General features: G+C 40.2%; 1 long non-coding RNA gene across 1 annotated transcript; it reads right to left on the bottom strand.

The window, feature by feature from the left end:
• Nucleotides 1–2,237: 2,237 nt before the first annotated feature.
• Nucleotides 2,238–3,273, bottom strand: LOC123134721 (uncharacterized). The gene is made up of 3 exons (XR_006465715.1): nt 2,933–3,273; nt 2,736–2,847; nt 2,238–2,548 (listed from the first exon to the last, which is right to left on the bottom strand). It is a non-coding gene; the product is annotated as an uncharacterized lncRNA (long non-coding RNA).
• Between the last annotated feature and the right edge of the window lie 10,882 nt (nt 3,274–14,155).

Below are 14,155 nucleotides of genomic sequence, written 5' to 3'. Positions count from 1 at the left end.
AATCATTTTGACAACACCCTAAAGGTAAAACAGAACTTGCCATGGTTTTCCATTGAGCTGAAGAATAAAATAAACCACATGCCTGGGAAGTAGATTGATATTGTTGAGTCCAAGAAGATCCATCAGAAACAGCTGATTTAGTGGCCCAAGCTTCTATAGTATATGGTGCAGTATTGCTGATGAATGTGGCACAAATGCTTTCCTCCAATTTAGCCATTTTTAAATCAAAATCAACAATATTTTCACTGCATTTCACCACATTCAGTTATATTAAAATTTCAGGAATACAAAGTAATAATTTGACAATGGTGCTAAATAAATAAATTATTTCACTCGTAGAGTGCTAGTTCTGGTATCCTAGCAAAGTAAGCTAAATGAAAGTGTCATAGCTAAGAAAGCATACTCAAAACCTCTCTCGATTTTTTTGTTACACCATTACCATACGTGTTTCCAGACTTGATTTTGCTGTTAGGAGCCAACAACAGCAGCCAGAAGCATTGGCATTATTGATGATAACTGAACCTTTATGTAGCAAGTGTTTTAGAGATTTATATTCGACACAACAACTTGCTGAATACTACTTTGAACTTAAAAGGTGAGGGAGAAATCAAAACTTGAGTCACACAGTCACATCAATGATACGATGAGAATGAAAAAATCAATGGAAAAGTACCGCTTAATATTTCACAGTTTCATCATGGTCATCAACACCGCTAAGTTGGAATTCTAGAGTTTTAGGAAATGTGACTGTGATTCAGTAAATTTCCCTTCTGCCATAAATAATGATGTATGGAGCTGCAACTTTTCTTCATACTATCCCAACGCACGGACACATGTAGGACAACAAAAAGACAGCAATCATGGGAAAACATACCATTACCAAAATCAAAGCTATAACATAATATATTGTCAGTATGAGAAAAATGAGATCATGTTAATTTCCCTATAAACTTCAGATCAAAGGTATGTACTTCACAAGAATTTGACAACCACGGTCATATGTTCTGAATGGCGCTTCAAGGATTAAAAAAATAGATAGAAGGATAGAAATTCTACATGTACTGGGAACTACCACCAAAGCCATGTTCTATTGGATCCAGCTTGAACAAAAAAATTATATTGATTCATCAATCGTAGACATAAATTTTGGCTCAAAGAAGGAGGACTACATACAACTTCCAAAATTTTATGTGTGCCAGCCAGTGGTTTCGGGCTGACATTCAGATAGACAATGCAGCTTGGAAGTAATTCTAAATGTCAGTCATTTTCCATATTATATCTGCAGGTGCATTCTAGTGCAAAATAGTGCTACATCACGAAGTTGTTGTAAGGTACAGCGGGAGATAAATAAAAATTCAATGCAAGCATGGTTGCAAATTATTTGGCAAGAGCGTAGCATGCAGGCCACTTACCAGGTCTGGCACCCATACTCCCCTAGTAATTAGCAATGGTGAAAATTCTAAACCAATTGGATGGCACAATCAACAGAAGCAAAAAAAATCCTTGGGCGCACGATCTGTTGCCCGGTCCACCTCGGAGTTTGGCCTGCTCCGAGCCCCGTTTGTGTTCAGCAACGGCGACGGCCCTGCAACTCCAATCATTTATCCTAGTCTCCACAGTAGAACAATGGATGATCACAACTTCAAATTATAGTATATATTGAATTAGTAAGGACCAGCGGGATAGCAAAAATTCAGAAAATTTCGTTCCAAAATAGAAACCTCTAATTAATCAGACAATAAACTTGCCGTTTGATCTGATGATGAAAGGCACAAATGAATGGTTGTCGTGCATGCACATAAAAAATCCACATGAGAGTATGCAATCATCAATTCAACTTTTACAGCATGGGAGTTAACACTGATAGGCCTTGCCTTGGATCAGCTCAAAACGAATGACCATAAGATTTTATTAGTACAGACTGCAGACCAAAAATTCCTCTTAAACATTTTTTACTGACTTCTATATTGTTTTGTTCAGTACTTCAGTTCTTCAGTTTAGCATTCTAAACAAGCCAATGATGTTGAAAACAAGGTATGCTATTACAGATAGTTTTAAGGCTTGGCAACCAATGAATTTAGTAGCACACAATTAAACAACATCAGGTGACAAATTTAGCTTCCATGCTGATCCTAAATACTGCAACAAAATGTTTGACAGAATATGCAGGTCAGTTTGGCACTATAAGTTCCCAATCATTAGCTCGCCTCAGGGGTAAAACAAGCTACCATATAGTAAAGTACCAAATCACATGAGCAGTGTTGTAATCAATCATGTAGATATTATAGAAGATCACTGATTTTAACCAGTTTTGTAGTAGCTGTATAACCACAGTGATTTTGGAAGCTTTGTAATACTAATTCCCAAATTCCATCTGGTAGTAATTAAAAAGAATTCCATACAATGAAAATACTCATATATATTTCCATCATGAACTCAATATAAGTGTGAATAAATTGATAAGTAAATCAATATGATGCATACTCTAAAATCTCAGAGATCTTTGATGTCGTAGAAGTTATTAGTCTTCTACTCGTTTCGGAAATCCCTACAGAAAAAGGGAGTACATTTCAAACTCTAGAACATGATGGTGCAAACGGTGAACTGAATAAAGCTATAATGGGCCAATATACTACATGGAGCATAAATCTGCAACATGAATTTTGTAGTTATAGTATTATTACTTTCTTCGAAAATGAAAATCTGTTTGCAGCATGGGTGTGAAGCATGCATACCCGTGCACAATCAAGGATTGAAGTCCAAATCTCAGCATGTTCCACGTCACCAGAACATCATCGTATTCCCAAGTAACCAAAAGTATTGTTACTCCTGGTTGCCGTGAAATTTCTGCAACAAAGAGGGGACAATTCAGTACAAAGAGAGATAACAGAGAGAAGGGAGACGTAGTGTTGTTGTCGTTGTGCCCCCTCACCTCCCGGCCCTGCAACTTGAAACCACGGGCGCCTCTGCACTGCAACCCCGTATGCACATACGTCCCTCTCCCTCGCCCGACACAAGACACACAAGCTAGCACCGGCCAAAAATCAATCAATCAATCAGTCAGTGAGGGGAAGCTTGTTGATTGACATCCAAAAATTCAATGAGTTAGAGAGCAGAATGAACTCATTAACAGCACACGTAAACAACCAACCATCCCCTGGTTCAAACTGGTACTGGTACAGATTTACAGATTCGACGGTTCGGTTTAGGCACCTGCCTTGGATGTTCCTCGTGATTTTTCGAGGCCAATTTCAAAGGCCGGCATAGAGGAGAGCTTGGCATTGAGCTCTGAAAAAGCACATCATGTATCACACGTACAGTAGCACCCTAGATGACTGAAATCAGCCTGATAGAGAAGGAAAGAAGACGTACCAAAGAGGATGGGGCACCGGTCGTCGCCATACTTGGAGCCCTAACCATATTTCGCCGAGCGCGGTCAGCGGTATGACACAAGAGACAAGGGTGCGAGCAAAAGAGACGCTGGCGGCTACGGTTACACCGCAGCAAAGCATAGCCACGCCGGTTGTGGAGGCTTGGAGCGCCTTTCGCCACGACCGCCGTGGTTGCAAACCGGCCTGCCTGCCTGCGTGAGGAAAGGAAATCTGCGTTAGGGAAGAAAGCGAGTGGAGACACACCAGGGGGCGGCGGAAGAGGGGAGGTACCTTCCTTGGTGAGCGGCATGGACACGGTGGAGGAGGAGGATGCGTCGTCGCCCTAGAAGATCTTCTCTTTCCGCCCCCTCGTCTCTCGGTTGAACACGAAGGGGGCTAGGTCTTGGGCGGCGGCGGCGGCCCTCTGGAGCAGCGGCGAGAGCGCGGACCCACTAGTAGAATCCCCCCACTAGTCCCGGTTGGTAAGGCCCTTTAGTCCGGTTTTTGAACCGGGACTAAAGGGTCGTTACTAATGCCTCTCCCCTTTAGGTCGCGGCCACGTGGAGCTCCACGTGGAAATTTTATGATTTTTTTTGAATTTTTTTTTTGAAATTTTTGTCTGAATTATTTTAACCTCTAATCTCTAATCACCACCCCTCATCACTGCTCAATTTATTCTCTAATCTTTAATCACCCCTCATCATTCCTAATCATCTAACTTCCCGAACGGTCACCCATCCTCCCACTCCCCCAGCCTGAGCACGCTTAACTTCCGGGTTCTATTCTCCCTCGTTTCCAAGTCTGGACTTGTAGTTTTGCTGACAATAGTAAGATGTCAATCCTATTAACCCTCAGGAATTTTGCGTGAGCATTTCACTGTTTGAATTTGAAACTATTGTTTTAAAAAACAATAATTATTTAGTAACACTAATATTTCTTGAATAATTAGTTTGACCATTGTTTGACCACAGTTTGACCAAATTTGACCAAAATTCAAAATGACTGAAATAATTATTTAGTAACACTAATATTCTAGAATAATTAGTTTGACCATTGTTTGACCACAGTTTCAAAATTTTTCGATTTTTTCCACTCTAGATCTTAAAAGCCCCATAACTTTTTTTGTGTTAGGTTTTTGAGGATTCTAAAAATGATTGGATGTAACTTTTCGAGTAGATGATTTTTCATATAAAAAACTTTTTCATCCGAGTCAGTATGCAAAAGTTATGCCCATTTTACTAAATTCTAGAGAGATTTTGCAAATAAAGTCGAAATTCACATTTGCAAATTTTCCAAACAACTAGACCACATATCACATGGGAAACTTTTTTTTTTATTTTTTTGACATTTTCATCATTTTCTTTTATTTTTTTTTAAAACTGAAAAGGCGATCAGGGGGGTGGGGTTTGAAAATGTGACCTTTAGTACCGGTTCGTGCCATGAACCGGTACTAATGCCTCAAACCCCATTAGTACCGGTTGGTGGCTCGAACCGGGACTAAAGGTCTAATCTTTATTCCCGGTTGGTGCCACGAACCGGTACTAATGGGCATCGCACCCTTTAGTCCCGGTTCGTGGCACCAACCGGGACTAAAAGGTCCAAACGAACCGGGACAAATGGCCCACGTGGCCCCTGGGCGCACGAACCGGGACTAATGCCCCCATTAGTCCCGGTTCTAGATTGAACCGGGACTAATGGGCTAACCCAGGGTGGACCAAAGCCCTCTTTTCTACTAGTGATCTGGGAGGCCTTGGTTGCTGCCACCTCGAAGCGACGCTTCCTTGACAAGGACACGTCCGTCAGCCGTGATGTACGGTGGCGCGTCGTCGATCTGGGAATGCCGCCGTCGTGGGCTTCAATCTGGAAGTGCAAGCGCCGAGGCGGAGAGGCGATCCCGGCGCGTCGCCAATCTGGTGGCGCGTCGCGCTGTTGGTCGACCCCGGCGGAGATCGGGAGCCATCTCTTTCACGGCGGAGAGACGGCGACTAAGGCAAGATCCGGCACGTTAGCGGCGGCGGCGAAGGGATGGAGGGTGGCCGCGAACGAGGGCAGTGAGTCGGGCGTGCGATTAGGAGAGTCGTGCGATCGGTTTAGGATTTTTTTTTTGCTGGTTAATTTTCGCCGGTTTGTTTAGGCTGGTTTATTTTTGATCGTGTCAGTTCATTGCGACGGGAGGTTGGGCGCGTGGGAGCGGGTGTGGGACTCGGTCGCCGGGTTTTTCTTGGTTTTTCGTGGCTGAGCAGGAGGTGGGAGCAAGTACCAAAAAAGACCATAGTAGGTGGGACGAAAATAAAACCCGGAACGCGACCTACCAACTGAGACATTAGGAGTAGAGATAGCTACACCACTACCTAGTTTTCCTACATACAATCATGCCACATCAGCAAGCCATACATGTAAGTTATACATTACATTTTTGCATTAGTATGTCCATGCAGTGCTGACATGTCATATCACCTGTTCATGCATATAAGTTATCAGTTAATTGTGTTGCACTAAGTTTTATGCCCTCCTAGATGTGATATATGTGTTAGGCGCTTCGAGCATACCTATATAGTTGATCTTTCTTTTTTTTTAGAATGGCACTCTTTTAGCGCGCGAGGAATCATCTAGTTAGTATATGTTATTCACACCAACTTTGTAGGACCGCCCAAAAAAACCTTTTGTCACAATGCTTTTGCTTGTGATTGCCTTGGGCAAATTTTTCACACATGCTATATCTCTCTTGCTGCAAGATATACGCCACACTTGTCTCTAGCGCCCTGACAGGGGTTGTAAGACAATAGCGTATGAAGACGATGGGTTTCTTAGGAGTATTTTTTTGAATCAGGGCTTTAGTCGGTTAACTTGGGTTTTCCAGTGGACCAAGTTTCTCTAGTTTTAGTGTTATGCCTTTTATTTTTTCCTTATCATTTTACTATTTTCTTTTTTTTCTGTTTTTATTATCTTTTTATTATTCCCCCTTTTCTACTTTCATATTTCATATAAATAAATGAAAGCATTTTATACTACATGAAGACATTTCAAGAAAGAATGGGCAGTTCTTAAAATTACATGAATATTTTTAAAAGACATGAAACCTTTTAAAAGTTATAGGAACATATTTAGTAAAATAGGTGAAACATTTTTCTTTAACTACATGAATATTGTATATATGCGAGTATTTTTTTAAATACATGATGAATATCCTTTAGTATATGATGAACATGTTTGAGACACAATGTACACTATTATAAATACTTGAACATTTTTAAATTACAAAATTTATTTTCTTAAAAGCATGAACATATTTGAATACACAGTGATTTTTCAAATATCCAGTGAAAATTTTAGTACGTGGTAAAGAATTTTATAAAATTATTAAAATAAAATATTTTCCTAAATGGTTTTTAAAATATTTTTGAAATGTACATAAAAAGGGGGAAATAAGAAATATATTTTGTGGAGAAAACCAAAGTGCGACATCTGAGTAAACTGTGGCGTGCTACACGGACGTGTCTTTGTCACGCTTTATGCGAGAGGAAAGAACCCCTTGCCTCGAGGACGCTCTAATGTGCCGGCCATGCGCAGGAGGTGCACTGGCTCCCTAGCACACCTTATTTTTTTTATTCTTTTTATTTATATTTATAAAAAGGAATATATTTTTATTAATTTCTTAAAAATTTCAATCTCTTGTTTTAAAATGTTCATGCAGTGCGAAAAAATGTAAGCACAACTTTGGTTTTTTTGATAGCATTAAAGAAAATATTTGTGTCATTTCAAAGATATCCCACGTTTCAAAAATATGTTCGTGATATTTTTGAAAAATAGTCATACAATGCAAATAATATTGACATAATCTAGAAAAATAATTTTATCATAAAAAATGCTTATACAATGTAAAAGTATGTCTGCATGGTTTAAAAAATGTTTGTATCATCCAAAAAATGTTTATACAACGTGAATTACCATTCAAGAAAATGTTCATGGCATTTAGAATAAAATGTTTACACATTTTAAAAAAAGTAAACCTTAAGGGCCTCATTCTTAGGCTTGGAAAATGGCTATTATTCATAAAAAATGATATTTTTTTGAGAAATTATTATTCAAAAAATAATGTACGTGTGGATTTGAGCAATAACATCACATAGGCCCGCCTTCATTGGACAGATCAACTTTACGATGGACAAAATTCTCAAATTGTTGATGCATCAATGGATAATCATTATCCCTGAGTGTCACTTGTGGTCAATAATGATAAGAACCGGTAGGAATCTGGTTATTCATCTCCCTATATGTAATCGAAGACACACAAAAATCCAGGAAGAAAAAGGCTACTGGCTCTTGAGCAGATGAATGCAATGGGATGCTAGTAAGAGCAAGTATAGCAGAGACGCCGTATCCCCCAAATCGCTAAAATAACCGCCAGTTTGACCAGCAAGACTCGAAAACCGGTCTAGAAGAGTGGCCATCTCGGCCTACAAATTTTTTCAAGCACACTTCGGTAGCGCCCATGAGCCTCCATATTTAGAGGATGGGAACACTCATATGGAGCGCTCCCAAAACCAAACTCTCAACATGATGGGGATGTTTCTACCCGTTTTCTTACTCCGGCACCCAGTCCTATCGATGGCGCAACTGTCTGCAAGACTGTCGTTCCACTCCTACCAATGGAGGGAACGTTTCTGTATCGGGAAGAGCGTGCACTAATGGTCATCGCGGTGTTTGCACCCATGCGCAGCAATTCCGCCCATGTTTCTTATTGGAGAGTGTCCATTCATGGCTATATAAATCAAACCACTCGTGCTAGGCGACACCTACCTTCCCTTTCGCCGGCATGAGTGCCAATCTATATCACCCTTCGCATGCACCACTCCATCTTCCACTTAGCCAACGTCACTTCATCTTCCCATCGATGGGCCAACTCCTGTTGGGCAGCACCCATCTCCCCCTTTGTTGGCTCCACTCCATATTCCCTTTTGCCCGCGTCACTACATCTCCTTCCTCGTCGGCGTCACTTCATCTTCCCCATCAGCCATGTCGCGGTGGCTGACACCTCCTCGCAGACCTTTCCCCGGCGAGACCGAAGATGACCGCGATGAGAGCGAGCTCTATGAGATGGCGTGGGACTATTCTGAGTGGGCTGAGGAGGAAGCTTTCCATTAAGCTGGACCAGCCATCGGGCAGGCGCGCCTCCCCGCCACCCACCGCTACCTTGTCCGCATGACAACGACTGCCTTTGCAAAAATGGAAACCGTGCTCATGGAGTGCTTCAAAGATGTGGTCTTATCCCACAACCAGAATGCATAAAAAGTTTGTAGATCACATGAATGTGGAAGTGGAAGCCGCCGAAGGATCCTCTGCTTGCGATGTAACTTCCAAACAGAGAAAGAGCTCGAACCAGATGGTGAGAAATATATGTTTTCGAAGAAGAATTAGTTCTTATTAAGACACTAACAAACGGGTACCAATGGAGGAATTTTTGGAGGCTCAAGTTATAGCGATTCTAGGTTTGCGGCTGGGCTCCAGAGTTTCCATAATTGCTATCGATTAACTTCATTTGGGCAATCCCAAATATGGCGCATCTGCTAGAGTTGCTCTAAGCTTGTGGAGGGACAAATTGACCAACAATGGTTACTAGGAAGATTTTCACTGCTTCTTTCCTATGTGCAAGGTGAGATTCTTCAAATAACTGACCATCACCACTAGGACTAACAATACTTTAGTTCTTAAACCATGACCCCTTGTGCTCGAAACACTTTCTTCAAGCATTCCACAACTTAGACATGTGCTGATGACTCCCAAGAGTAAGTGAACGAGCCACCTAAGACTGATGAGACTTCTTAACCCAAATACTTAACAAGCAAGTAAAGGTTGAGGGCACACAATTTTTCTACATGTGTTTTCCATATGTAGAGTTCAGACTCTTCACTTTTATTTCCATGTACCTTTTCCGTGAGTTAATAGGGCAAATGAAATCCATTCGCCATCTTCGAGGCTGACATATCTTGAAAATGAAGAGAACAAGGAAAAATGTGACATATATATGGGAAATGAAGAAGATAGTATAAAGATTCATGTATCATAAATGAAGGGTTCCCATAGATGAGTACTCAAAGTATAGTACATACTAACAGAAATAGCTCATGTGCCCTTGATTTTTGGCCACATACATATCTACCGGATGAAAATCTTGGGGATCCCACATCCCTTTCAATTAATTGTGGTCGTACTAACACTAGATCATAACACTATTCAAGAATTCATTCGATTAATCAGTTAACGGGCCAGTTAATCGCTACTCATAGGGTGGCCGAATCGAATAGCACCTATTCATCGTGTTAACTTGTCAGGCTGATTAATTGGTCGGTCGCTGTTGGCCCATTAACTTTTGGGCAAACAAAGCCCAAAAGTTTGCCCCGTAACCCCTCCCATCCTCCTCTCGCTCCTCAATAGCTAGGGTTCGACTAAATAATAACATATTTTGGTATATTACATAGATGAGAGCATGCGAGTATGGTGTAATACATTAGAAACTAGTTATATGTTGGCAAGTAGATACTTAATCTACTGGTTAATGTTCGACCAATTAACCCAGTTCATAGGCCAATTCATGATTAATCGCTAGTCTCAAGCCGACCGAGCAGCTATCAGTTACCGATTTCCTAAACAATGGATCATACATTTCATGTGGTAGTAAGGTTGATTTTTTTTTTTGTGAAAACTTATCTACTGGACATAATCAGAACGTTTTTCTAAACATGTTTTGCGATGATTATAACAAAGTGGATTGCCAGAAAGTAAAGTAGCTACAAGCATTTTGCACAGATCAAGAATCCACCATAATGCTAAAAAAAAGACTTGATTTCTGATTTCTCCGCACACAAAAATTTAAATAATAATGAAAGACAACAAGAATATGTAGAAAAAGGTAAGAGAACCAAAGGTATGAAGTGGTGTGTACAAGAACCATTCACCTCTTTCCTAACTAGAGCAGCAAGCAATAGATAGACATAGCTAACTTGAATCCAATGACCCACGAAATGTGCAAGCTGTATATGTTGAGTTGGAATAACAACCAAGATGACTACCAGGATTGCTGACAAAAACATGATTGGCATATTTAAAAGTGTTATCATCAGAGAATCCGTAATCTCCCACTTTATCTTCGGATGTAAGCTTGATGTGCAAAATTGCATGCCGTCCAATTCTAGCGGAATGGGACCTAGGTACCATATCTATTTTGTAATGGCCATGTCTAATATAGACGGTTCTATGGAGGACAATCGTCGCAGGTAACTCATGTGGGAATACCTATAGCTAATAGGGCACATTCTTGCCTTTGATACTCGAGTTCGATACCTCTTCCATGGCCGGAATGGCAAAAACATTTTTTTTCCTTTTCTTGCCATGCCCAATTAAAGCTTTCAAATCTCACGTAGTTGGCCAAAAAAAGTTCTGAAGCCGCCAGCTTAAAATTTTGATATTGCCAACATATTTGTCATCTGTGTAATTGTCTCATGTTTCTTGTTGTACCAAATTTGACTTTGTGATCAATCTTTTACACTCACATATAGAATATGTGTTTGAAGCCTTGAGAAGCTAACAAAGCTCTGAAGCTACAGTTTATTTCTTTTGTTTTGCAACCGAAGGATGAGATTCACAGACTATTGCGAAAAAAGCTCTTGTGTAGTGTTTCTTGCATCGCCTATGGTTTTTAAGTCCATGATGAGACCCAATCATCATCTAGATGTTTTCGCTATAAGGTTAATGAAAGAAAAATTCAAGGAGAGTTTCTATCTTGAGGCTTTTTCACGATGTTAACCAAGAGAGGCACAATGAATGTTACTGAGAGGGATGGTCTATCTAGATACTTGGAGCTGATCATGTGGTCATGGATGCTCATTCAACCACTATAGAAATCATATCTTTATAATTTTTGCTTTGAGATTGTTAAACTTTGTGAAAGAAGTGTTCCAGAGAAAAACTCAAGGCATCCTTTTATTTCTATAGAAATTATCTCTTTATAATTTAAAGAAGTTGTAACAATGATTGAAATTTATGACTAATGTCCCTAATAATTCATGGTAACAATTCATGCTTGTGTCATCGTGTGAGACCTTGGAGGATTCAGGCTCGGATAAGTTGGGTCAAGGGCTGAATAGGCTCTGAAGTGTGCCCTGTGTATAAATAAAAAAACAGAAAAATCCTAAACATGCCATGGCCCAACCTATAGTTTGTCCCCAGTGAAGCTCTGTCCCATCTATTCTCCCACTAGCAAAGAAGTAGATATGAGATCTCAAGGAGATCCACCATGAGAAACAACAAGAGTAAAGAAAGAAATTCTAGACCACCACTAGATGCATATGTACCTGCTTGAACAATGAACACCAGAATATGAACCAACAAACTTTTCCTAATAGGAAAAGAGAACCAGTTGAATGCGTACAACTTTATCAGATGTAGGCTCATAAGTTGTGATCCACAGTTGTAAATCTGATTTTACATGATTTAGTAAACTTTATATCACTTACTGCTAAAAACATATACGCAATATAGGCAATCCATATCCTTTAATGTTGCTTGTTCCTTAATAATATGAAATGGGTACCCAAGACCAATCAGATACAACGGTTACATGTTAGGACAATTATGCATTACGTGATATTTTGTATGTATACTGTAGTAAAATATATTGAATTTTAAATATTTTCATGATGGTCTTCAATTGATAAATGTTCTCTATCCTGGATGGAATATCTTAGTCTTTAATCTGGCCAAGGCAAAAGCTTCGACTTAGGCTACAACGCGAAGGGGTCATGAAGAGAAGACTCACATGATTGACATATTTACATTACAAACAAACTTGGGGTATCACACACAAAGTTAATAGTCCCTCCTATGGTGAAGACTACATCAATATTAAGGATCAGTCAACAAGCCACCTAAAGTCCGATGACCACGATGGAGGATCTGACGGTAACACAAAATCACAGGTTGATCACAAGTTGGAGCATACATACTCGCACAACACTGCTTCATTTTTAGAAGCATAGAGTTCCTCAAAGCAGCAACCATTACAACTATGAGCTACAACAATACATTTTGTACAACACATAGCCCATGTTGGAAACACAATTTGGAAATCATCTACTCTTGAAATCTATCATGATGCCTCCTAATCCTAAAAAAACGAGCCTACTGAGACTGATGAAACTTCTCAACCTAAATACATAAACAAATGATTGGAGAGCAGTAGTTCATAGTTTCTACTATATGTGTTATAGTTATGTGAAGTTTAGACTTGATCTATTGCTTTATGAGTGCACTTTTTATGTGCATGCTCATCCTTTTGTTTCCACTTTCTGGACTGTTGTGAGCCTTGGTGTTGTTCCTTTGATCACTTATGATAATGTACTACTTTATGGACTAATCAGTGCCCTCATTGGGTTGAGAGGTCGGAAGCAATAAAAGTTTCTTGAATATAAAACGTCATACAGTGACAAGTAGGGATGCAGGCGGGGAAGGTTGGCAACCAATACCATAGTACAAATATAGTGTTAATTTTAGGCAAGTGATGAGCAAATTATTATGAACTAATTGTTGAGTTTCACGGGACGAAGTGGATGTTGTTGCGCCCATTGTTATCAGGGTCATCATGCGGTCCAGATCTTTTTGAATTGTTTGGATTTCTTACCACTTGTGTCACGTGCCCTTCGTTGGAAGATGGGGGCCAATGCACCCGAATTGGAAAAACATTTAAAAAAATTAAAAAGAGTCAAATATTTCTGAAACTTTTTTGTGACAACATGGCCTAGAGTATTACTCGTCTTTTTGTAGAGGAATGAATTTCATGGTACCCTCGTCCTAAAAAAATCGCAAGTCCAAAATATATGAATAATATTGATTTTGGTTTTTCCCCATCCAGAATACCACAGTAGTCATTCTTTCATGAAACTTTGCACGCGGGTACTACACTACGTTATACTTGTTACAAAAAGGCTTCAGATATTTTTTACTCTTCTATATTTTAAAATTATTTTCCAATTCGGGTCCAATGGGACCCGAGACCCATTGGTCATTTCCGGGTCATCATGCATCTATGAAAACAAGAAATGAGCATTGGCTAAACTCCGAGACACATTGTGAATTGAGACCACCAGGAGGCAGATAGACCAGCTCTGCGGTGCGCTGCCACTGTGGTAGAGGCACCGTCCGCCTGTGCAAATGAGTACGGGGCATGGATAGCAACTACTCCCTCCGTAAACTAATATAAGAGCGTTTAGATCAAGTGATCTAAATGCTCTTATATTAGTTTACGGAGGGAGTACTACATTACGAGGGCAAAGTTTTGTCTCACGAGTGCAAATGCTACCATTACCTATACCGTTTGAATTCCCTGGGATTTGCATTTTCTTTTCTATTTTGCTGGAAGCATGGATCATATACACAAGGAATACAATGTTCGGTCAAATCATGCAGGTCTGCTGGGACCAGGCGAAGTAAATGCATGTGCCAATAATGTCTTTCGGCTTTCTACTTTCCCATTTTCTCTTCTGGAGTTCTCCCTCATTTCACATTTCTGATTTCTCTCGATCACTCACCAGCGACGAGTGATGTTTACCAGCAGGGCAACTACGTTAGGTGAGCACCAACCAAATATGATGGTATCAGTGAAGCGGGGAACCACAGTAGGCGGTTGTTTGTGTGCATCGATGTGGCTCAGAAAGTGCTCGTATCCGTCTCTCAACGGTGGCGGACGTAGTGTGTGAGGATCCAACGCCTCCCCAGAACCCGGCGACCAT

This window comes from Triticum aestivum, chromosome 6B (genome assembly GCF_018294505.1).
Source record: "Triticum aestivum cultivar Chinese Spring chromosome 6B, IWGSC CS RefSeq v2.1, whole genome shotgun sequence".
Taxonomy (NCBI): domain Eukaryota; kingdom Viridiplantae; phylum Streptophyta; class Magnoliopsida; order Poales; family Poaceae; genus Triticum; species Triticum aestivum.
The sequence above is the reverse complement of the archived record's forward strand: the minus strand, read 5'-3'. Positions and strand labels throughout refer to the sequence as shown.